This window comes from Schistocerca cancellata, chromosome 7 (genome assembly GCF_023864275.1).
Source record: "Schistocerca cancellata isolate TAMUIC-IGC-003103 chromosome 7, iqSchCanc2.1, whole genome shotgun sequence".
In the NCBI taxonomy this organism is placed as follows: domain Eukaryota; kingdom Metazoa; phylum Arthropoda; class Insecta; order Orthoptera; family Acrididae; genus Schistocerca; species Schistocerca cancellata.
The window spans coordinates 136,329,291-136,355,829 of record NC_064632.1 but is presented as its reverse complement, the minus strand read 5'-3'; the positions used below and the strand labels follow the sequence as shown (position 1 = coordinate 136,355,829).

The 26,539-nt window shown below is 46.0% G+C and overlaps 1 protein-coding gene and 1 non-coding gene across 2 annotated transcripts in view; both read right to left on the bottom strand.

Annotated features, from left to right (window-relative positions):
• Window positions 1-26,539, bottom strand: part of LOC126092443 (long-chain fatty acid transport protein 1-like) — a 172,097-nt gene that overhangs the window by 100,834 nt on the left and 44,724 nt on the right. The gene's annotated exons all lie outside the window — the stretch shown is intronic.
• Window positions 10,145-10,218, bottom strand: Trnat-ugu (transfer RNA threonine (anticodon UGU)). Its single transcript has one exon. It is a non-coding gene; the product is annotated as a tRNA-Thr (tRNA).

The window sequence follows — 26,539 nt, the reverse complement described above, 5'->3', positions numbered from 1 at the left end:
AGGGCTCCAGTGTGCAGAGGAGGGACCACACAGAACCGCAATCATTAGCCCCGACCTGGGCCGCCGATGTGGGAGATGGACTGCCGCAGGTGGGAAAAAGAGATGGTAATTTGGATGTTCAGGGGAACTACAAATGTGTGCTGCGTAACTGGCAAGCAGTTGTGCACGTCTGATCTGCAATGGAAGGACCCCAGCCGCCAGAAGTACACTGGTCACCGGACTCGTCCTAAAAGCTCCTGTCACTTGTTGAACCCCACAGTAGTGCACAGCGTCGAGTAAATGCAAGGCTGAGGGCGCTGCTGAACCATAAACCACACTTCCCTAGTCAGTTTGATATTGGCCAAGGGCTCTGTACAGCCACAGCAGCGTAGAGCGTTTTGCATCCCAATTGGTGTTGCTCAGGCAACGGAGGGCATTGAGGTGCTGCCAGCACTTCCACTTAAGCTCACTAAGGTGAGGAAGTCAAGTCAATTGAGTATCGAAAACCAGTCATAAGAATCAATATGTTTCCACTACAGTGAGTGCATCATCATGAAGGTAAGTTCTGGGTCCGGACGAACGGAACGATGTTGACAGAAGTGCATGACACACAACTTTGCGGCTGTAAACTGGAAGCCATGGGCTAGAGCCTGTGACTGCACCTTGTGGATGGTTCCTTGTAGGTGCCGCTCAGCAACACCACTACTGGAGGAGCAGTACAAAACGCAGAAGTCGTCTACATACAGATAAGTTGAGACGGAGGGCCTGACAGCTGCTGCTGCTAGACAGTTAATGGCCACTAAAACGAGAGAGACACTCAATACAGAGCCCTGCGAGACTCCATTCTCCTGGATATGGATGGAACTATGGGAGGCATCAACTTGGACACGAGAAGTGTGGAACAAAAGGAAGTTTTAGATAAAAATTGGGAGTGGGCCCCGGAGACCCCACTCATACAATGTGGCAAGGATATGGTGTTGCCAGGTCATGTCATATATGCTTTATGTAAGTCAAGAAAGACAGAAACCAGGTTTTGCCATCTGGAAAAGGCTGTTCGGATGGCATACTTGAGGGACACAAGATTATCAGTGACAGAGCAACGCAGGCGGGAGCTGCCCTGACACGGAGCCATTAGGCCACATGACTCCAGGACCCAACCCAACCACCAGTATACAATATGTTCCAGCAGGTTAGAAAGAACGTTGGTGAGGCTGATGGGCTGATAGCTATCCACATCAAGTGGGTTTTGACCGGGTTTGAGCTACGGAATGATGGTGCTCTCCCACCATTGCGATGGAAAGATGCCATCACACCAGATCCAGTTGAAGATGACGAGGAGATGTCACTTGTAGTCATATGAGACATTTTAATCCTCTGGCTGTGGATCCAATCTGGCCCAGGAGCTGTTTCTGGGTAATGTGCAAGTGCACTGAGGAGCTCCCACTCTGTAAACGGGGCGTTATAGGATACACTGAAGCATGTAGTTTATGAGAGGATGTTTCCTTCCAGCCGCCGTTTGAGAATGCAAAAGGCTAGGGGGTAAATCTCTGACGCAGAGGCTTGAGCAAAAGTGCTCAGCAAAAGTGCTCAGCAAAAGTGCTCAGCAAAAGTGCTCAGCAAAAGTGCTCAGCAAAAGTGCTCAGCAAAAGTGCTCAGCAAAAGTGCTCAGCAAAAGTGCTCAGCAAAAGTGCTCAGCAAAAGGGCTCAGCAAAAGGGCTCAGCAAAAGGGCTCAGCAAAAGGGCTCAGCAAAAGGGCTCAGCAAAAGGGCTCAGCAAAAGGGCTCAGCAAAAGGGCTCAGCAAAAGGGCTCAGCAAAAGGGCTCAGCAAAAGGGCTCAGCAAAAGGGCTCAGCAAAAGGGCTCAGCAAAAGGGCTCAGCAAAAGGGCTCAGCAAAAGGGCTCAGCAAAAGGGCTCAGCAAAAGGGCTCAGCAAAAGGGCTCAGCAAAAGGGCTCAGCAAAAGGGCTCAGCAAAAGGGCTCAGCAAAAGGGCTCAGCAAAAGGGCTCAGCAAAAGGGCTCAGCAAAAGGGCTCAGCAAAAGGGCTCAGCAAAAGGGCTCAGCAAAAGGGCTCAGCAAAAGGGCTCAGCAAAAGGGCTCAGCAAAAGGGCTCAGCAAAAGGGCTCAGCAAAAGGGCTCAGCAAAAGGGCTCAGCAAAAGGGCTCAGCAAAAGGGCTCAGCAAAAGGGCTCAGCAAAAGGGCTCAGCAAAAGGGCTCAGCAAAAGGGCTCAGCAAAAGGGCTCAGCAAAAGGGCTCAGCAAAAGGGCTCAGCAAAAGGGCTCAGCAAAAGGGCTCAGCAAAAGGGCTCAGCAAAGCGCTCAGCAATTGTGTTTGTGTCGGTAGATAACATAGATAACACGCCATTTATGGTAACACGGGAACACTTGTTGGTGTCTGGTACCCAAAAGCATGTTTGATCTTTGCCCAGACTTGGAAAGGTGATGTATGGCACCCAATGGTCGAGATTTATCTCTCCCAACACTCCTGCTTCCGTCATTTGATAAGTTGGTGAATGCGGGCACGGAGTCGTTTAAAGGCTACGAGGTGCTCCAGGGAAGGGTGCTGCTTATGTCGCTGTAGAACTCGCCGACACTCCTTAATTGCTTCAGTGACTTCCAGCGACCACCAAGGGACTGCCTTACGCCTCAGGCACCCTAAAGAGTGAGGGATCATGTTTTCTGCCGCAGAAACAATTGTTGGAGTCACCTGCTCAAGCATCACTTCGATGTTACCCTGTGAGGGAGGATTCAATGGTGACAGCACAGGTGAAAGTTTCCCAATCCGCCTTGTTTAAAGCCCATCTGGGCAGGCGTCGATGGGCTGATGCTGGGGCAGTGACAAGAAGATGGGAAAGTGGTCATTACCACACAGGTTGTCATGTACTCTCAAGTGGATAGATGGGAGAAGTCCTGGGCTGCAAATTGATAAATCAATGGGCGATTAACTACCATGAGCCACACTGAAATGTGTGGCGGCCCCAGTATTTAAGATGCAGAGGTCGACCTGAGACTAAAGTTTCAACATCTCTGCCTCAGCCAGTAAGCACAGTGCCACCGCACAAGGGGTTATGGGCGTTAAAATCTCCCAAAAGTATGAAAGGTTTAGGGAGTGGCTCTGAGCGCTATGGGACTTAACATCTGAGGTCATCAGTCCCCTAGAACTTGGAACTACTTAAACCTAACTATCCTAAGGACATCACACACATCCATGCCAGAGGCAGGATTTGAACCTGCAACTGTAGCAGTCGCGTGGTTCTGGACTGAAGCACCTAGAACCGCCGGCAGTTTAGGGAGAAGATCAAACAGCGCAGCTAATACATTCAGGGGTACTGCACTGTCTGGAGGAAGATATACACTGCTGACAGCTATTTCATGCACTGCCCTTATTCTGACAGCCACAGCTTCAAGAGGGGTTTTAAGGGGCACAGGAACTCTACAGACTGAGTTTAGGACATAAACATAAACTCCACCTGACACTCAATTGTAGTCACTATGGTTCCTGTAATATCCCTTACAGCCAAGGAGGGCAGGGGTCCACATTGCTGGGAACCAGGTTTCCTGGAGGCCAATGCAGATAGCAGGTGTAAAGCTTAACAGTTGCCATAGCTCAACTAGGTGGTGGAAAAAACCACTACAATTCCACTGGAGGATGACGTCGTCATGAGACTGCAAAGGCATGGAACATTCAATGAGGTAATTTACATCTCAAGGTCACCTGTTTCCACCGACTTATTGCCTGAGCACTCTATACCCATTGTGTCTGAGGGTCTGGCGAGATCTAGGTCCTCAGCGGATGCCAAAATCTCCACCCCATCAACTGACGCAGAGCTAGTAGGTAGCAGTGGCGTGGGTGTCACCACAATTTCCTTGGTCCTAGAGGTCTTTTTGGGTTTCTTTTGCTGCTCATTGGGATTCCCTGGCTTGGAGGACTTCACTGGCTCAGTCTCAGGGACTGAGAATGAGCGTGAAACCCTATGACCAGCTGCTTTTGGGCTCTTCAGCCACTGGCTGGTGTCATCTTTCCCACTACCAGAGACCTGGGAAGGGAGTGACCCGAGGGACCCCTTCCTAGCGAGAGAAGCCAAAGATGACTTACACTTCTCTGGCTTAGAAGTGGGGATGGACATCCCCGATGGTGGGGGATGTTGCTCCTGAAGTAGGTGGTGCAGGAGCAACAGGGGGGAAATGCCTCCACCATCAAGGGGGCAGGTGTAGTCTTCCAGCTCTGAGAGGTGACTGGGGTTGGTGGAGCTGATGATGTCAGAACTGTTGTAGCAGTGATGTAAGACAATGTCATGCACACAGGATGCAGGTGTTCAAATTTTCTCTTAGCCTCAGTGTAGGTCAGTCGGTCCAGGGTCTTGTACTCCATGATTTTCCTTTCTTTCTGGAGAATCCTGCAGTCTGGTGAGCAAGGCGAATGGTGCTCTCCGGAGTTGACACAGATGGTAGGCGGTGCACATGAGTAATGGGATGTGATGGGCATCTGAAATTTTGACATGTGATGCTGGAAGTACAGCAGGAAGACATATGGCCAAACTTCCAGCACTTAAAGCATCACATCGGGGGAGAGATTAGGGCTTTACATCACAGTGGTAGACCATCACCCTGACCTTCTCGTGCAACGTATCACCCTCGAAGGGCCAAGATGAAGGCAGTGGTGGCAACCTGATTATCTCTCGGACCCCAGTGGACATGTCAGATGAAATGTACACCTCTCAACTCTAAATTGGCACACAGCTCATTTTCGGACTGCAAAAGAAGGTCCCTGAACCATATTTAAGCACTTAGGGTGTGATGGTTACAGAAACATCCCCCAGCTTGTCACAATCGAGCAATGCCCGTGACTGTGGCAGAAGATGCTGTTTTGATCAAGACTGTCCCAGATCTCATTTTGGACAAGCCCTCCACCTCTGCAAACTTTTCCTCTAAGTACCAAGGTGAATAAGATCCGCTGCCATCCTTAGCCTGGCATTCTTCCCATGACGTGGCCAGGGAGGGTAATGATTTGGGGTCATACTTCTGTGTGTTGAATTGAGCTCATGAACGCTTAGAGACTGCTGGTGTTTCACCACCAGCAAGAGATTATGGAATACGCCTCATCATGTGTTATCTCCCTGATGCCACCCACTCCAACCAGGGGCTCTCACCATGGGCACCATCCAACCGCAGCAAAGGCCACCAGGCAGGATGGCCATTGTCAAGAGTCCTGATGCCCCAGGAGGATGGGCATCTACCCCTTGGCATACATGGGGAGTTAATGGTGCAGGCATCAGCAGAACGATCCCTGTGTGGTCAGGGGGCTACAACCAACAGTGTACATGGTGGCCCCACTACAATGGACTGGCTACCATGCTGGATATCAAGTGCAAAGAAGTCCATGGCCATCATCAATGCAGAAAGCGACACTGCATAGTGCATGGTGGAAAACACACCGAGGAAGGTGTCCTCACCCAGGAGATGGAGAATGGGCAGGACTGCAATGCAACGACGAGAAAGTGGGCTAAAGATCTCAAGGCACCACGGACGCAATGCACCAGGTAAGGTGCCCTTCCCCAATTGGCTCACTCTTTGGGAAAATTTTGAAGAATGGAGGTCAAAACCTACAGGGGACCATAACGAAGACCAAAACGTGTGAAACTCCTTTTAGTTGCCTTTTACTACAGGCAGAAATACCTCAGCCCTATTCTAACCCCTGAAATAAGATTTCTGGACTATGTTTGTAAATTTCATTGCAAAAATTTATTTGGAGGGGGGATGATGATTAAGTAGCCAGTCACCACAGAGCTGTTTTTGTTTTCCTGTGTTATTATTTCATCCCTCTCACCACATATGGTAGGGGGTGGGCTGTCAGCTGTACAGTTCTCTGCTCTTCAGCCAAGCAAATTAAAAAAAAAAATTACAACGAGAAATATGAACAAAACTTGGGATTGTTTTCTATTTTAAATTAAAACTCAAAGATGGACAGTTAAAAAACTGATGTACATACATTTTACATCACATTGCAGAAAGGCGAAATTCTTCTGATAAAATCACTGAAGCACTACAATTTCACTTAGAATCTGAAAACCTGCACTAGGGTGAGATGCATTGCCAGAGGAGAGAGCATGTTCCACAAGGTTGAGGGTTCTTGGTAGAAAGATGGGGGTATGCTAGATAGAAAAAAGTACGGAGATGAGTGGTAGGAGCTGAGGTGGATAGTGGGAAATATAGTCAGTGGGAAAGGAAGAGGGTGAGGAGTAGTGTCTCTTGGGGGTAGGGCAGTGGTTGCAAGAGGAAAGGGATGGGGATGGATGGAGAGGGAAAGGAGAGAGGAGCCCTGATGTGGAGTGGGGTAGGTGGGGAAGAGAGTTAAAGTTGGTGGAAGGAATAAATATTGGGGCAGATCTCATTGTCTGGGAAAGGGAGTTCGTTGAATTTGCATTGGGATAGGATATGGAGTGTGTATCAGTGTAGGGATGAACAGATGTGTTTGTGAAGGCAGGGCAGCATACCAGGGATGGTGATCAGAGGGGAGACAGTACGGTGCTTGGAAATCAGTTTGCGGATAATATAGGAGATTCAGATGTGTTTGATGTGGGTGAGGAGGGGTGGCAATTTGATGAGATGGTAGAGGATCCAGGTGGGGCAAAGGTAAACAGATGCAGAAAGCAAGACAGAGTCCATGGTGTTCAAGGATTTGGAGGAACATTTAGAACATTGGTGGGATGGAGATCAACATAACATTTGCATAGCAGAGGATGGGTCAGATCAGGCTATTGCAGGTGTGAAGACTAGTGGAAAGGGTGTAATCCCCAAATTTGGCCTGTTAGTAGTTTTAGTCTATTGTGGGCCTTACATTGAATGGTTAGTAGGTGAGGTTTCCACGTTAGTTGCCAATGGAGGGTTAGTTCTAGATATTTCAGTGTGTTAGTTAGCTGGATAGTCTGACAGTTGTAAATATTAAGGTGGAAGTGATGGAGGCAGAAGATATAAGTGGATCATTTTATAATTATTGACTGGGTTTTGGAAGGGTTGATTGTGAGGAGTCATTGATAGCACAAGGACGTAAACTGACTGAGGTGTATTTGGGGAGGGGGGGGGGGGGGGTGATTGTTGGGATTTTTGGAGCATAGGGCAGAGGACGAGGAAAGTGGTGTCATCAGCATACTGAAGGAGGTGGACTGGTGGGGTGGTTCAAGCATATCAGCAGTGTAGAGGAGATAAAGGATAGGAGAGAGGATAAAGCCTTGGGGGCATTCATGCAGTGGCATGGAAAGTGCAGGAATTGGTATTATTAACAGAGACAAAGGATGGGCAAGTAGATAGGAAGATTTCAATAAGGCGGACATGGTTAATTGGAAGCGTGTGTGTCTCTAGAGTTTGAAAAGAAGACCAGAAAGCCATATACAGTCATAGGCATTTCTAGATCAAGGGAGACAAAAATGGCAGGTTTTTGGGAATTGAGTTGGTGGGGTAGGTGACCGGAGAGGTGCAGGAGCTGGTCATCAGAGGAGAGATTGGGACGGAAGCCACACTGGTTAAGGGGAAGAAGGTGGTGTTGGTTCAAGTGTTGAGGGATGCATAGGGAGCGGATGGATTGAAAGACCCTGCTAAACACTAAGGTAAGGCAGATGGGTGGTTGGAGGAGGTATCAGTAGGAGATTTGTGGAGTTTGAGGGAAAGTAGGAGTTTGGATCTTTTCCATTGTTGAGGTTAGTAACTTGTGAAGAAGATAGTGGTGTAAAGGGTTGTAAGGGCAATGAGAAAGGAGACAAGGCATTCTTTGAGGGGTGTAGAAATAATTCAGTTGTGACTGAGGAAAGTGTTGCATTTTTTGTAGAATACTGGTTTGTTTTTGCTTGCTGTAATTGGTGGATTTAATTCTGTTTGTGGTATGCTGTCCTGGTTCTGCAAGCTGGGAGGCAGGAGTGGGACAGTGGTATTCATACGTTCATGGATGGTAGGGAAGTGAGTAATAAAAATAGAGGTCATCAGGGATGAAGATGATGTCAGACAGATGGAATCCAAAGTGTTAACTCCACTCAGGTCATCAGGTAAGGAATAGTTATCATGGAGAAGCAGGTAGTAAGGTATGGGTGTTATTGCCAGTGAGTTGATGGAATGCTTTCCAGTACTTGGAAGAATTAATGGAGAGTGTAGGACTGAGTTTGGTGCATGTCTGACACCAGTCCTGACATTTTTTGCATTTAATAAATTTCTGACACATATCTGTGCTTGCCAGTGGCATGTGACTGTATTCTGGTCACAAAGTTGCAAGGAAAAATGGAGCATATGATGGGATTTTCAGAGGAGTAGTAGTGCTTGTGGGGGGATGATGCGTGGTGTGTATAAATGGCCTTGGTAGAAATGTGGGTGGATATAACATCTGGCAAGGTCTGCTTCAGGAAGGATGTTGCCAGAGGGATATCTTCAGGCTGCTGGAAGGACAGGGATGGCTACCAATCTGTGTGTGTGTGTGGATTCCTGTTGGCCATTCCAGTTGGTGCAGTAGTAGTTTTGGATACCTCTTGGATGGAGATTGGGATGAGGATTGGCATAGGAGATGGTGAGGAGTACAGGTAGGTGGTCATTTCCATTTGGATCGAGACTTCTGGCATCCAAGGAGGTTGGGAGATGCTGGGATGACATCAGGGGTGGTGGTGCTTTTAGGACGGGAGTGGTGTCTGATGGGAATAATGCCACCTTGCTGGGAGTTGGTAAACTGATACCACAGCTGGAGTTTGGTGGGGATCTACCATGGATGTTGAGATCTGCAGCAATAATATAAGTGGAAAGGTATCCTCTATGTGGGTGAAGACATAGGAGGAGGGTGATTAGGCCAGATGTAGAAGTTGGCACAGGTAATGGTTAGGGTTTGAAAAAAAAAGAGGGTAAAGATAAGGTGTCTGGTAGGAGCATTGTGTAAGGGTTGTGGCTGAACAGGGATGTTCTTGCTGTGGCCAGTTACAACTCCACCTCTGGCCGGGGAAAGTGAGTTGATTGGTGGAAGATATAGGGGGAGGTTAGGATGGTGTGATAGGGTTGGAGGCACATTTAAGGATAAATTGATTGACTTTGTGTTGGGATAGAGTATGCATTAAAAGATGTTTATTGGTGGTGAGGGTGCAGATGTTATGGCACAGATTTTGTACTGGTATCACACCTTTATAAGGGATAAGATTTGTTTTTGTGGATGAGGTCTGAGGAGGTTTAGAAAAGGGTGTGGAGGCAGGTGAATACACAGTGGACCTGGTTGTGGGAATATGTAGCTTTGATGTTGAGATGGAAGATCAAGAGGGCAACAAGGGAGGTTTGTTTGTAGGGTGTGGCGATATTGGAATAGATGGATTAAATTGTATTGAATTTGATGAGATCTTTAGCAGGAGGGTGGCATAGCATGAGGGGGGGAGGGGGGGAGGGGGGGAGGGGAGGGGGAGGGGAGAGTATCAGTGGGACAGATTGGGGCAGTGAGGTCAGGTTTGGCAGGTTGTGGTTTAGTTTTGCATTTTGCAAAGTGGTTGGGGTGGTAGGTGTTGCAGGTAGGAGGGGTGCTAGATTAGGGCACTGTTTAAGAAAATGGGAGACTTTGCAGTGTGAACAGGTAGGTGGGTTTTTACAACCTGTAATAAGGTGGTCATTGTAACAGACATTTTGGGCAGTGGTAGGACTGACAACGGGATTTTGAAGGTTCAACCCCATGGTGGGACTGGCAAATTGGGGCTCCTTCTTTAAGGACATGGTCTATGACGATGTCAGATTCAGAGAAGACGTGGACAAAGTGAATGGGGCCAAGGTAGTTATTGATCCAAAGAGCATTTTAGGCTTCTAAATCTGGGTTGTTCTTCAGTTCAGGTGCCACTTCCTCGTCTGTGATCTCAGTTCGACCTCTGTGATCACTGTGGTGAGGGTGGGAGGAGGACAGGTGGGTTGAGGTTGTTTGACCTTGTGTGTTGTGGTGAGAGGTGTTAAGGAAGCTTTGAGACCAAAGGTAATGTGAGGAATTTTGGAGAGGAGAGCAGTATAGAAGTTGGGGTTTAGGAATTTGAGTAAGACAAAGTCTTTTCTTGGGTTGATATATTGGATGTTTAAGCTTGGTAGGTATTTTTTTAAATAAATGATATTTAATTGAAGCCCTCAGCTGCTGACAGGTGTTGTTGATATACCTCAATGGGGACAGCTGAGACTGTGTGCCCCGACCGGGACTCGAACCCAGGATCTCCTGCTTACATGGCAGATGCTCTATCCATCTGAGCCACCGAGGACACACATGAATAGCACGACTACAGGGACTTATCCCTTGCACGCTTCCTGTGAGACCCACATTCCCAACTGTTCACAATCTACATACGTAATGTTTCTAATAGACATTTGATGGTGAGGGATTTGGGTTTAAGGAACTTTGGGTCAGGGTCAGGGAGAATGAAGGTGTGGATAGTAGGGGAAGGAGTTGGAGAGAGAGGAGTTGTATTAATGTATTGAGTGTTGTCAGGTTCAGTTTGTGAATTTTTAGGTGTGGAAATGGGAGAGATGTCAGTGGTTTGTTTTGTACATTTCTTAATGGCTTTTGAAGGGAAGGACAGTTGTGGGATGGGGGTGGTGGGTATGATGTCGTCGATGTTTGCCTGGGAGTTGTGCAGGTCCTTCAGCAGAGTATAATTGTCCAGTGCAGTGAAGCTCAGTGAGGTGATACTTATGATATCATCTGTTGTGACTGTAGATCGGTGGGCAGTGGCATGTGCGGCTGTGGAGGAGGTGGCATGCAAGTTGTGGGTGGAAGAGAAAAGTTAGGGGGAGCTGGAGAGAAAGACAGAAGCATGTGTAACTCTGTGGTAGGTAAGGTGATTAGATGTAGGGGGCTGGGTTAGAGCACATGCTCCATGTGGTGACAGTGCGAGCAGGAGCTGGAGAAGTGTAGATGACTGATGTGTTAGGGTGGTCTGCAGTGATGGATGGAAACAGGTACATCAGGTGTAATATGAGGCAATGAACCAGTGGTGATGCTTATGAAGGCAAAGACTGACAGTGAAGATACAGGCTGGTGACGGTCAATGGTGAGTGTGAGATGTTGGTGCAAAGTTGATGGCTGGCAGTGAAAGTGATGATGCCCAGCAGGCACTGGTAGCAAAAGCAATGAAAAATAGTGAGGGTTGGCAGCAAAGGTGATGATGAAAATGACCAGAACTATTCCCTATCAAAATCTGAACCCTGACAGGAGCCCAGGCAGTTCTTATTCCCAAAAGGAAGGAGGGTTATAACCCTCATACGCCCAAAGAGCTGTCATACAGGTGCACCTATATGTGTAAGACATGTAGAATCAACATTGACAATGAAATACACTTACACATATTTACACATTGAATCCCAACTGTCAAAACATGATAAATACATGTGAAAGGAATGTATGATATTTTATATGAGTGAATGGTCTATACCATACTCTTACATCATAATTCAAGATGAAAAACTGAACTGTCACCACCAACAGAGTGCATTGTCAACTGGTGGTAGATGACTGTAGCTATCATCACTGACACAGCACAGCACACTAACTCCACCTGATCAGGGCATAAAAACATAAGAACTTGAGAGTGCTGTCAGAAAACTAACATAGATCACATGGTGAAAGCAGAGCAGCACTCTGTAAATATATTATGAATTGATTATGTTGGTACACTGGCAACCAAGCCCACAAAAAGCAGTGCTGATCACCAGCAACCTGTGGGCCAGCACATGCTGCACAGTTGACCACTTACACCACTCACACCTAGATGACACAGCCATCATGACAGAGGGACAGTCTCTCCCTCCCTCTCTACCCCAAACACTGTTGTCTGGTACAGGCAACCTTCATCTTCTTGGTAGAATGAAAATACTTTTGATATGTGTATGGTACATTTAACAGCTATCTACATGGTAAATTTGTCAAGTCCAAGAGAGAGATAGTGTCATTTCTCCTACAAGGGGATAACAATGTAATAACATGAGGAGTACCAGTTAAAATGAGTAAGAAAGTATCTAAAAGACTGCAATCATACCATACAAATTGTATTTAGTTGATGTTAAAATTGATGTTCTGATGGAACAAATGTCTGGGATATCATAGTAGCTCTCGGTTCCTCTGATGTACATGACCAACTTTAGATTGGTAGGACACTAATTTTGTCTCTCTCTTTAATTTACATTCCATCAGGTTCTACCTACATTTTGTTTGTTACATTATTTTCTCTATAGCCCATACTTATTTTTCTTAGGACTTCAAACTTCTATTCACTGTCTCGTCGGAAATCTATCTTCTTGACAGTCTAATGTGTTGCAGGCTCTTCCCAACACTACTGCAGGAATATGATGATAAAATATCTGATAATGGTCATCTGTTGGAAGCTAGAACTAAAAATCTAATTCTTAGATGTTTCCTTTCATTACAGAACATGCACCACAGCAGTTTAGGGGTATTATGTATTGAAATACATGAAGACTTGTTCTACAACGTTACAAGATGCCCATGGGAGTACTATGGTTGTAACTTACAAAATAAAGTGAATTTGTCAGTAGTTGACTTATGCTGTCATTACATTGGCAACTATAAGACACTTCAATGAAAGAGGTCCGTTGCAGGTCAATAACAGTGCAGGTAATGTCATAGAAATACGATTACCCTGCAACATGTATTATTGTGTTACTTTAGAGGTCAGTGAAAAACGTTTTTGTAGACTTGAAACAGTACTGGGGTGGGATCAGGACAGCTGTAAGGTTGATGGAATCTGCATCTGGCTTAGACATGCCATAGCTGGTCACTACCTCTAAGGTGACGATATAGGGGAGAGTAGAATAGAAACAGCATGCTCTGTCAAAGCAAAGTCTGGAAACAATTTTGCATGTCCTGCTCCAATGTATCATAGAGCTTGTCAGGAATGAGTGTTGTGTCCTGCTGAAGCTGAATCTGTTTTGTTGATTTCAGATTTGTAGTTATTCTTCCTATACTGCAAGCCTCGGGAACTATGAACACACATAAAAAAAAGGTTTGCATCACCCCAGTTCCCAGAACTCCTGAAGACAGACGTTGACTGTGGATATTGTATTACAGACACAGTCCCTTTGACTGTTCAGAGATGTCACTAAACCCACCCAAAGATGTAAACAACAATGCATGAGCAGCGCTTATTACATGGAGGGGGTCTGACAGCTGATCAGTTCCAGTCATTCCATCAGGAAGGAGGTACACTGCTCGTATTGTCTGTAGTTCAACCATGCCTAAACAGTCATTACCATGGCTTGATCATGTCTACATTGTTACTTTGTGCCGGGAAGGGCTCTCGATGAGGGAAGTATCCAGGCATCTCTGAGTGAACCAAAGCGATGTTGTTCGGACATGGAGGAGATACACAGAGACAGGAACTGTCAATGACATGCCTCGCTCAGGCCACTCAAGGGCTACTATTGCACTGGATGACCGCTACCTATGAATTATGGCTTGGAGGAACCCTGACAGCAATGCCACCACATTGAATACTGCTTTTCGTGCAGCCACAGGACTTTGTGTTACGACTCAAACTGTGCCCAATAGGCAGCATGATTCACACCTTCACTTCTCACATCCATGGAAAGGTCCATCTTTGCAACATTGATCCTATGCAGTGTGGTGTAGATGGGTCCAACAACAAGCCGAATAGACCACTCAGGACTGGCATTACGTTCTCTTCACCGATGAGTGTCGCATATGCCTTCAACTACACAATCGTTGGAGACGGGTTTGGAGGCAACCTGATCAGGCTGAACGCCTTAGACACACTGTCCAGTGAGTGCAGCAGAGTGGAGGTTCTCTGCTGTTTTGGGCTGACATTATGTTGGGTCAACGTACACCGCTGGTGGTTGTGGAAGGCATCCTAATGGCTGTATGATATGTGAATGCCATCCTCCAACCGATATTGCAACCATATTGGAGGGATATTGGCGAGGCATTCATCTTCATGGAAGATAATTTGTGCCCCCATTATGCACATCTTGTAAATATGCTTCTTTCAGGATAACAATGTTGCTCGACTAGAGTGGTCAGCATATTCTTCAGACATAAACCCTATTGAACATGCTTGGGATAGATTGAAAAGGGCTATTTATGGACGATGTAACCCACCAACCACTCTGAAGGATCTATGCTGAATCGCCATTGAGGAGTGGGACAATTTGGACTCACAGTGCCTTTATGAACTTGTGGATAGTATGCCATGACGAATACAGGCATGCATCAATGCAAGAGGATGTGCTACTGGGTATTAGAGGTACCAGTGTGTATAGCAATCTGGACCACCACCACTGAAGGTCATACTGTATGGTGGTACAACATGCAAAGTGTGGTTTTCATGAGCAATGAAAAGGGTGGAAATGACGTTTATGTTGATCTCTATTCCAATTTTCTGTACCGGTTCCAGAACTCTCAGAACCAAGGTGATGTAGAACTTTTTTTGTTGTGTGTCTGTTGCCATGACACTATGTATGGTACCCCATATGCTTCTAATATATTTGTGATGTCTGACTCCTATTTTGCCCCATTCAAGTGAACTAGATCTGATATTACACAAGATTAATGGCAACAGACAGACTGACAGTTGTAGGATCAAGTATGTGCCTTAACTGCTGACGTGAAATTTCACTACATAGAAGAGGTTGACTATAGTCAACTGTTATAACACACTGTATTCTGTTAGTTAAATGTCCCTTGAATAAAAACAGAGTGTTCTTGAAAAGGTTGGTTCGGCCAAAGATTTCTTTCAGTCTTATGTTAAAATTTACCCACTAATGATTCAATTCTATGGCAGCTATGACAATCGTTCTCATGTCTACAATGTGGGAATGTCTTCCAGAGACAGAAGTCTCCACCAGCTGTGTTCATTATTATGGGTTGGTTTGTTTCAAAGTGAGGTAAAGGGGCCAAATTGCGAGGTCATCAGTCCCTTAATCCCATAGAACAATTACCCAATGGAAAGAAGAAAACAAAGAAGATGTGCGGCATAATAACAGGAGAAAGAAAGAACCAGAAGAATGACAGAAGGACAAACAACACTACTATAGACAAAACAGGACAAGAAAACCACAGAGAGATGCAAGAAACAGGGAGAGAAGATTAAAAACAAGAAAGAAGATTACCATGGCTGGCTGACCATGAGAAAAAAAAGGAGAAGACAGCCACTCTGCAACTCATTAAAACCTCCACCCTAAAAGCACTAGGGTGGAGGACATAGAGGGCCAAAGGAAATGAACTAAAACTTAGATCACTGATAAAACCCAGCTTCACAAATAAAACATAAAACTAAAGCTGTTGAGGCATTGTCATCCAACACCGAAGGTAGGGTGCTGGGAAAGTTAGAAGTCCACTGCAGAGTGGCTAAAAGTGGGCAGTCCAGCAAGAGGTGGATGACTGTCATTTGGGAGCCATAGCGACACTGAGGTGGGTCTTCACGACTGAGGAGGTAACCATTTGTGAGCCACGTATGGCCAATGTGGAGTCGACAATGGACAACTGATTCCCTGCGATAAGCTTGCAGGGAAAACTTCCACACATTCACAGTCTCCTTTATGAGACAAAGTTTGTTGTGCATACTGTTATGCCACTCTATCTCCCAAAGCCAAAAAAACCTTGTGGCATAATACAGAATGCAGGTCAGTTTCAGATATGCCCATCTCCAGGAGCAGTTTCCACATAGCCTGTTTGCCCAGCCTGTCAACCAGTTAGTTGCCTGGGATTCCAACATGTCCTGGGGTCCACACAAACACCACTGAATGACTGGACCATCCCAGGGCAGAGATAGACTCCTGGATGTTCACTACCAAAGGATGGCAAGGGTAGCAATGGTTGACAGCTTGTAAGCTGCTCAGGGAGTCAGAACAGAGGAGAAACGACTCACCAGAACAGGAACAGATGCACTGAAGTGCACAAAATATGGCCACAAGCACTGCAGTGAATACACTTCAGACAGTGGGCTAGGAATGCTCTTGAATATGACCTCTGTGGACATAGGCAAAGCCAACATTACTATCAGTCATTGAGCCATCTGTGTAAACAACTTCAGTGCCCCAGAACACATCAAGAATCGAGAGGAAGTGACAGTGGAGAGCGGCGGGGTTAACAGAATCCTTAGGGCCATGCAAAAGGTCCAGACAAAGCTTGGGCCAAGGTGTACACCTGGAGGTGTATGTGAATGGACCTCAAGTAGAGGTGCTAAAGGGAAGGACTCCAGTTTGGAGAGAAGGGATCGCACATGAACTGCAATTGTGAGCCCTGACCTGGGCCGCCGATGTGGGAGATGAACTGCTGCTGGTGGGAAAAGGAGATGGTAATTCAGATGCTCAGGACAACTACAAATGTGTGCAACATAACTGGCAAGCAGTTGTGCACATCAGATCCGCAATGGAGAGACCCTGGCCTTCACCAGGACACTGGTCACCGGACTCGTTCTAAAAGCTCCTGTCGCCAGGCAAATGCCACAGTGCTGCACTGGGTTGAGGAAATGCAACACTGTGAGGGCGCCGCTGAACCATAAACCAGACTGCCACAGTCAAGGCGGGATTGAACAAGGGCTCTGTACAGCTGCAGCAGCGTAGAGCAATCTGCACCCCAGTTGGTGTTGCTCGGCAGCAGAGAGCATTGAGGTGCTGCCAGCACTAACAATTAAGTTTATGAAGGTGAGATAGCCAAGTCACAATTGGTCATCAAAAACTAGCCCTAAGAATTGATAAATCTCTACTACAGTGAGTGGATCATAATTAAGATCAAGTTCAGGTTCCGGATGAACAGTACGACCCCAACGGAAGTGCATGACACACAACTTCAGGGCTCAAAACTAGAAGCTGTGGGCTAAAGCCCATGACTGATCCTTGTGAATGGCTCCCTGTAGGCAACACTCAGCAACATCAGTACTGGGGGAGCAATAGAAAATGCTGAAGTCATCCGCATATAGAGAAGGGGAGACCAACGGCCCTACAGTTGCTGCTAGGCCTTGATGGCTACTAAAAATAGAGACACACACAATATGGAACCCTGAAGAATGCCATTCTCCTGAATATGGGGGGAACTATGTGAGGCACTGACTTGTACATGGAAAGTACGGAGCAACAGGATAAAAATCGGGAGCAGGCTCCGGAGACCCCACTCATACAATGTGGCAAGGATATGATGTTGCCAAGTAATGTCGTATGCTTTACGCAAGTCAGAAAAGACTGCAACCATATGTTGGCATCTGGGAAAGGCCATTCGGATGCAGACTCAAGGGACCCAGGTTTGGGAAAGGCCATTCGCATGCAGTCTCAAGGGACCCAGGTTTATCAGTGGTAGAGCGACCCTGGCAGAAGCTGCCCTGACATGGAGCTAGTCGTCCAAGTGACTCCACAACCCAACCTAACTGCCGACACACCTTATGTTCCAGCAGTTTGCAAAGAATGTTGGTGAGGCTGATGGGCCAGTAGCCATCTGCATTAAGTGAGTTTTGACAGGGTTTGAGCACCGGATTCATTGTGCTATCCCGCCATTGCAATGGAGAGAGAGCATCGCACCAGGTCCGATTGAAGTTGTGAGGAAATGTTGCTTGTAATCAGATGAGAGATGTTTAATCATCAGAGTGTTGAGCCAATCTGGCCCAGGAGCTGTGTTGGGGCAATGTGCAAGTGTGCGGAGGAGCTTCCACTCTGTAAATGGGGTGTGATAGTGTTCACTGTGGCGTGTAGTGAACCAGAGGACTTTCCTTTCCATCCACCGTTTGAGGATGCGAAATGCTGGGGGTAGTACTCCAATGCAGAGGCTTGAGCATAGTGCTCAGCAAAGCACTCAGCAATTGTGCTTGCATCGGTAGAGAGCACACCATTAAAGTTAATGCCAGGGACACCTGTTGGGGTCTGGTGCCCAAAAAGATGTGTGACCTTCATCCAGAGTTGGGAAGGTGACATATGGCACCCAATTATCAACACGTACCTCTCACAACACTCCTGTTTCCATCATTATATAAGCTGTCAAACACTGACATGGAGCTGCTTAAAGGCTATTAGGTGCTCTTGGGAAGTGTGCCACTTATGTCGCTGTAGAGCTCGCCGACACTCTTTGATTGCCTCAGTGAGTTCCAGCCACCACCAAGGGACTGTCTTTCGCTGGGGGCACCCTAGAGAGCGAGGGATCATGTTTTCTGTTGCAGAAATTATCATTGTAGTGACCTGCTGAATCACAACATCAATGGCACCTTGTGGGGGAGATTCAGCTGTGACAGCAGAGGTGAAGGCTACCCAGTCTGTCTTGTTTAAAGACCACCTGGGTAGGCATCTGTGCGCATGATGCTGGGGGACTGACAGGAAGATGGGGAAGTGGTAACTACTACACAGGTAGTCATGTGCTCTCCAGTGGATAGATGAGGGAATGCCAGGACTCCAAACCGAGAGATCAATGGCCAAATATGTGCCATGTGCCACACTGAAATGTGTGGGGACACCTGTATTTAAAAGGCAGAGATCGAGTTGTGACAGTAAATTTTCGACCTCCCTACCTCGGCCAGTAAGCATGGCGCCACCCCACAAGGGGCTGTGCACGTTAAAATGTCCCTGAAATAGGAAAAGTTTAGGGAGTTGATCAATCAGTACAGCCAATATGTTCAGGGGTACTGCACCATCTGGAGGCAGATATATGTTGCAGACAGTTATTTCCTGTGTCGTCCGTATCCTAACAGCCACAGCTTCAAGAGGAGTTTGAAGGGATACGGGCTCACTAGATATCAAGTTCGGGACATAAACGCAAACTCCACCTGACACTCAATTATATTCGCCACAGTTCTTGTAATATCCCCTGTAGCTGCAAAGGGTAGGGGGTCTGCATTGCCGGGAACCAGGTTTCCTGGAGGGCAATTCAGAAAGCAGATGTAAAGCTGAGAGGTTCCATGCCCTCTTTAGAATGTCTCCTTTCATTTTCATCAGTTTTATTAATGTTCTATGGCATTGCACGGTAGTAACAGGCCGAATAAAATTATTGTAATGAGAGCATTAGTACCGAGATCTCAACAAATACTTTTCACTTGATTCCTAAACATGTTGGGTTAGTTCCCTGGGTGGCCTTAGCGAGGCAAGCATCGTAGGACATGGCACACAGCATTTCCAGTTGGGGGCTGCACTTCCTTGAATTCTGAGGGGTTCGTACAATAGGCTTCAATGCCTGGCAGAATGACTGATGTCATTCAAGTCTCACCTATTGTCTACAGGGTGGAACGACCTGCGTGACGTCCGAGTGTCGCCGCAGTTTACGTGTTTACCGTTCCGGCGCGTCCGTAACGAAGATTTGTGGTACCAACCGATTGCATTGTCCTCTTTTATTCTGAGAATACTTGTGGACCGTGCCCTGCTGGGTGCGGCTGTCTGGCACTGGATGGCCGGTGGTCTAGGCAGGTTATTTTCATAGCTGGTCAAACGGCAACTTCAGTGCCCTCAGCTGAATAGCAGAGGCATGACTGGTCAAGTTAAACTGAGGCTAGTTGATGTCAAAGCCCTGCTCAAAATTGGAGGGAATGGTCGCTATTGGTGCGAATGATGTTCCGAGACAGTATGGGGGAATTTTGGAATCAGAACTGAATGCTGATTCGCAGTTTTCGAGGACAGTAGGGAGTAGAGCAATGTTGGCTTCACTCTTGCATTGCGTGGGCAGGGGTTTTGGGATCTGATCTTCAGAGTCAGACAGTCTTGTAACTCTGTCACTTTTTTTCGGAAGAACTTAGAATTCCGAGACAGCCTTTGAGGCCGGAGGGTGACACAGAGTTGCTGTACGGCAGAAATCGGCGCCTACATCATCAAGACGCTGCCTATGATGACGTGCTGCAGATTTCAGTACTGGTACAGTAGTTTGCAGCTCCGGCATTGTAGGACCTTATCACTTTTATACTGAATCTCTCAGCAACACATGCGCTCACTTTGCTACAAGTCCACCTTGCTTGTTTCTCCATGTGATCCCATTTGAGCTCTCACTACTAATTGCGATACTGCTATATAGTCGGGAGATTAATATTTGATTCATTAGGACCTCCAGTCATTATCATCAATCTATATCATCACAGAGAGGAGGAGCCCTTTGTTCTCAAGCCAACTCTTATTCTCATAACATTTCAGTATACCCTATCCTTTAACCTACTGTGTGTGTTGACAACCATGTGCATTTATGTTCTGATGTATAATAAATCACATTGTAACATTTAATCCGCATATCATTTCATAGATATAGGCAGAATCTCATTTCCTGTTGTTTATTATGATAAAGTTCTCTTTTTTGAGTAGATTACAATTTTTATTAAATTATTGTGAGTGTGCACTCCTTATTTTACCAACTAGCAGGGTCCACCATCACTTTCTTCCATTACTGTTGTGCGTATAATTAATTAGCTGGTAGATAAGGAGGGCGTCAAGTGCATGTCTTGTTCCCATGCAAAATTCATTTGAATTATAAGAGGTACAAACTCTTCTCCACCCCGGAACCTCACAAAGATTAACAGTTGCCGTAGCTCAGCCAGGCGGTGGAAAAAACACCACAATTCCACTGAAGGAAGACGTCATTGTGAGACTGGGAAGGCATGGGACATTCAATGAGGCAGTTTATGCCTCAGAGTCACCTGCTGCCACTGACTTATTACCTGAGCAGCCTGTATCCATTTTGACACCAGAATCTTCACCTCCTCCTTAGATGCAGAGCTTGTAGGTAGTGATGGTGTGGGTGCCGCCACAATTTCCTTGGTCTTAGGGGGTCTTCTTTTTAGATTTCTTTCTCTGCTCCTTGGGTTTCCCTGGCTGGGAGGACTTTACTGACTCAGTCTCTGGGACTGAGGATGGGCATGAAGCCCTATGACCAGCTGCTTTTGAGCTCTTCAGCCACTGGCAGGTGTCATCTTTCCCACTAGCAGAAATCTGGGAATGGAATAACCCAAGGGACCCCTTTCTAGCAAGAGAAGCCAAAGAAGGCTTACACTTCTCTGGCTTAGAAGTTGGGACGAGCATCACCGATGCTTGGTGGGTGGGGGGGCACGTTGGGAGGGGGGCGGGGGGGGGGGGGGTGTTGTTCCCGAAGTAGGTGGTGCAGGAGCAACAGGGAGGGAAGTGCCCACCACCGTCAAGAGGCAGAAGTAGGCTTCCGGTTCTGAGAACCGAATGGAAATCGCAGAACTGATGGGGTTACAACTTTTCTTATAGAGGTGGCATAAGAGGTGGTCATAGGCACTCAAATTTCCTCTTGGCCTCAGTGTAGGTCAGTCGGTCCAGAGTCTTGTATTGTATTGTATGATATCCGTCTCTCGCTGTAAAATCCTGCAGTATGGTGAGCAAGGGGGATGATGCTCTCTGCAGAAGCATGGAGCATTGGGGAGGGATGGATATCCACAATCTCAGCATGTGATGCTGGAAGTACAGCAGGAAGACGTATGGCCGAACTTTCAGCACTTAAAGCACCACATCAGGTGAGGGATATATGGCTTGACATCATAGAGGTGGACTATCACCTTGACCTTCTGGGAAATGTGTCACCCTTGAAAGCCAAGATGAAGGCTCTGGTGGCAACCTGGTTATCCCTCAGACCCTGATGCATGTACCGGATGAAATGAACTACTCACCACTCAAAGTTGGCATGCAGCTCATCGTGAGACTGCAAAAGGAGGTCCCTGTGGAATATAATACCCTGGACCATATTTAAGCTCTTAGGAGGCCTGATGGTAATGGAAACATCTCGCAGCCTGAGCTGCCCATGACTGAGCAGAGGATGCCGTTTTTATCAAGACTGCCCATGACCGCATTTTGGACAAGCCCTCCACCTCCTCAAACTTGTGCTATAAATGCTGTACAAAAAACTTAGGCTTCATTGAGACAAAGGTGTCCCCATCAGCTCTCGTACCTATGAGATAGTGGGGCAAATAAGGTTCGCTGCCATCCTGGCGTTCCTCCCATGGTATGGCCACGGAGGGAAACGATTTAGGATCATACTTCCTTGCATTGTACTGAGACTTGGAATGCTTAGAGACTGCTGGCGTTTGATCACCAACAAGTGATGATGTGGTACACTTCATTCTGCATCATCTACTCTGATGCCACCCACTCAGACCAGGGACCCTCTTTGCGGTGTCCACACAGCTGCAGCAAAGACCACCTGGCAGGATGGCCATTGCCGTGAGTCCTGATGGCCCAGGGTGATGGGCATCTACACCTTGGCATATGTGGGGAGTTTAGGTGCAGGCATCAGCAGAGTGATCCCTATGTAGTCAGGGGTCTACAACGAACAGAGTACATGGTGGCCCCACCACAACTGACTGGCTACCATGCTGGATATCAGATGCAAAGAATTCCATGGTCCTCATCGGCGCAGAAAATGACACTGCATAGTGCATGGTGGAAAACGCACCCAGGAAGGTGTCCTCACCCAAGAGATGGAGAATGGGTGGGACTGCAATGCTGCAATGCTAAGATGAGAAAGTGGGCTAAAGATCTCAATGCACGATGAACACAATGCACCGTGTAAGGCGCCCTTCCCCAATTTTGGAAAATGGGCGTTAGACCCTACAGGGGAACAGCACATGAAGGCCAAAATGTGAGAGACTCCTTTTAGTCACCTCATACAACAGGCAGGAGTACCTCAGGCTTGTTCTAACCCCTGGGTTCATGGGGGTTATTGTGGGATGACCTTGCCTTCTGACAACATGCACTGTTGCTCATTCTGACATTACCAAGAGACATACATCTGATCTGCATGTCTTCTCAAATCACAAACCTTTGGCACTTTCCTCCTTTCAACTAGTATGCAGTTAGATAAGAATTTCACCTACAAAAAAGGCTGCTTTATCATGTTTAGAGCTACATGCAGCATGTAAGTACGAGACTCTCATGCTGCTTCTACTAAGCTACAAATGGCCACCTTAGAAAAGTGAATATATTGACTGTGACTATATTTTGCCTGAAGCAGACTGCTGGGGAACATTTTTACACTTTACATTCCATGATTTCCAACACAAAATTGAAAAATCAGATTGCATTCCCTATTGAAGTTGGAGGCTGCCAAATGACTAAAGGAATGGGAGAGTGTGAGCTATATTGTTTCTTTATCACACATTGTATACTAATAAAGCATTGAGGAATTTCTCTGTGTCCATTTGTGTGATTATTTCACATTACATCGGGAACTGGAACAATTATTTTGGACTGGGGCTCTCATCCCTAGGTGAGCAGTCCTTGATTCTGACATCATCAAATATGTCATGGATTCTATACTTAAGAACATGCAGGATGATGTCACAGAAACAGTGTTACCCTGCTCTATGGTTTACTGTGTTGGAATGCTGGATGTGAATAATATGCTATAGATTCATAGTGGACACTTTGTTCTTGATGTGTAGTAAGCCTGGATGCTACAGGTGAGTCTTGGATAGAAATCCACAGGAAATCTTAGATGTGCTACGCACAATGTAAAACACTTGTAATTTATGTGCAGGATCATGAGGAATTATTGTGGACTTATTGTGTTATTGGAAACTACAGAAATTCACATCGCCTCTGCTAAGCTACAAGCCATAGTAAAGTGACCCCACAACAAAGTATCTGCTCTGAATGTATGACATGTTATTTTCATCTGAAATTGTTTGCTTGCTGACGAGAAACATTGGATAGGTAGACAGACCCATCTTACAACTGATCAGAAATGGGAGGTGTGGTTCCTGAGGGGTGTTGCTTAAGACTTTGGTGCTGTCTTGCTCCAATAATTCTTGATGGATAGTAAGCGTGCATACAACACATTGTAGAGAATATCTTATATCACTGCTAGTCAGTCCTTTTCTCTATTCCACTTGCCATGGAGCAACAGGACAACAAACACTCACCTCCTCCACATAACTTTAAGGATCACTATGCTGCTTATGGTGGACCTGTCTTAAATGCTCTTCAATTAAGTAGTCAAGTATTTGTTGGAACACAAAGTTTGCATTCCTGGACAATGTTAAACACAAGGTGTGCTGCGGTCTGTTGAGCATTTTTTGTGTTGTAATTTGCTGTGGTCTAACAGAGGAGACACCTTTTCATGTTGAAATGTCACAGCTAAAAATGGACAGACTATTGCTCTCATAAGTTGCTGCTATTTCATCACATATGTTTACCATTGCTGACTATCATTTTACAGGTCGTGATGTGAATGCACCAGAATTTTCAAGTTGTAGTCAGTTATGACTTTTGTAAACAGTTGCTGTTGTACACCTTTGGGAACCTATAAATGAGTTGTGTCAGACAGAATCAATGTTGTATTTGGTGTCCAGTGTAGTAATTTCACCCACTTAAAGTTCGCAACCATAATGTGAAAAACTTACCAGCTGAATGTATGTTTAAGTACTGTTGGACAACTTTAAATCACCATCAGTATTTTTGCATTGTGTATGTTCTGCATTCCTATCTTGTGTGCATGTGAGTGAGTCTCAAGAAAGATGAAAAAATTATCTATCAGTTCAAGGAATGCACTGCTCATCAGAAATATGTATTGCACATCCAGCTTCCAAGTTGTTGTGGGTTTGGGTCTGTGGTATAAATGTGAATACCTTAATGTGATAATTCAGTGGATATTATGATTACATGTCAGAACTGCATCTGTTATGTGGGTCAAGTTTTAGTAGAAATGTGAAATATACTGTGTGAAGTATCAGAGTTGAATCAAACAACCAAAGGTAAATATCATTAGCACTAGTTGGCTGTTCAGTTTTGGACAACTTCATATACCCTTTCTGGAGACAGAATAACTACAACATGCATACCCTCCCTTTCAACCAATCAAGAGCTTATCTACTCCATGTAACACAGAATCATTACACTGAAAAGAGGTGAACCAACACAGCAAAATTAAGTTTTGGGTTGTGAGATGTTACAACATGAGCAAAATATGGAATCTTTATGTGGAAGATATCAATTGACGAGTTCCTAGCAAATACCATGTTGTTATTAAAGGTGGCAGGAGGGGGGATTACACTCTCTATTCACAACCTTGGATAGAGTATCTTTTGACACATTATTCATTGAAGACAGGGCCATGTAGCATGGACTTTTCAGAATGAACCATGTTTATAACTATTTACAGGTTGAATCCTAAGTGTCAAAATGCAGCATATACATATGACCAGAAAGGATAAAATTTTCTATTAGTGTAATGGTGTACCCCATATTCTTACATCACATTTCACAGCACAGGTTGCTAGATCCATTTGAAAGAGAGAACATGAACACAACAACATAAAAGTGCTGTTAGGAACCTAACAGAAATCAGGCAGTGAAAGTGGGAGCATTCTGTAAATACGAATCTTTCACTTCGGCATGCCAGTGACTGACCCCACCAACAGCGGTGCTGATGACTGGAAACCTGTGGGGCAGTGCACACAGTGCAGTCAGTCACTTGCACCTAGATGACACAGCCATCTGACTTTGGCATCATGTCATGGAACTTTCACGGTGCATACTTAACACCTGTAACATTCATAGGCTTTCTAAATAGTGACAGGCATTGTACATGTATTACGTCATTGAACTGTCATGTGAAAATATCATACTTACTTGCTGTATGTATTTCTGATATTGATGGTTACAATTCAGCTTGTAAATATGTGTACGTGTGCTTCGTTTTCAAATGTCAATGCTACATGGCTTCTGCATATAACTTCATGTGTATGACTGACAGCTCTGTGGTAGTTCATTATGTTACTACCACCATCTGCTTCACACACATTTTTGTGATGAAATTCCAAGCATAGTATCTAACCCTCCAACACACTCCAACACACTCCAACACACTCCAACACACTCCAACACACTCCAACACACTCCAACACACTCCAACACACTCCAACACACTCCAACACACTCCAACACACTCCAACACACTCCAACACACTCCAACACACTCCAACACACTCCAACACACTCCAACACACTCCAACACACTCCAACACACTCCAACACACTCCAACACACTCCAACACACTCCAACACACTCCAACACACTCCAACACACTCCAACACACTCCAACACACTCCAACACACTCCAACACACTCCAACACACTCCAACACACTCCAACACACTCCAACACACTCCAACACACTCCAACACACTCCAACACACTCCAACACACTCCAACACACTCCAACACACTCCAACACACTCCAACACACTCCAACACACTCCAACACACTCCAACACACTCCAACACACTCCAACACACTCCAACACACTCCAACACACTCCAACACACTCCAACACACACCAACACACACCAACACACACCAACACACACCAACACACACCAACACACTCCAACACACACCAACACACTCCAACACACTCCAACACACACCAACACACACCAACACACACCAACACACACCAACACACACCAACACACTCCAACACACTCCAACACACTCCAACACACTCCAACACACTCCAACACACTCCAACACACTCCAACACACTCCAACACACTCCAACACACTCCAACACACTCCAACACACTCCAACACACTCCAACACACTCCAACACACTCCAACACACACTCTTGCTTCAGAGCC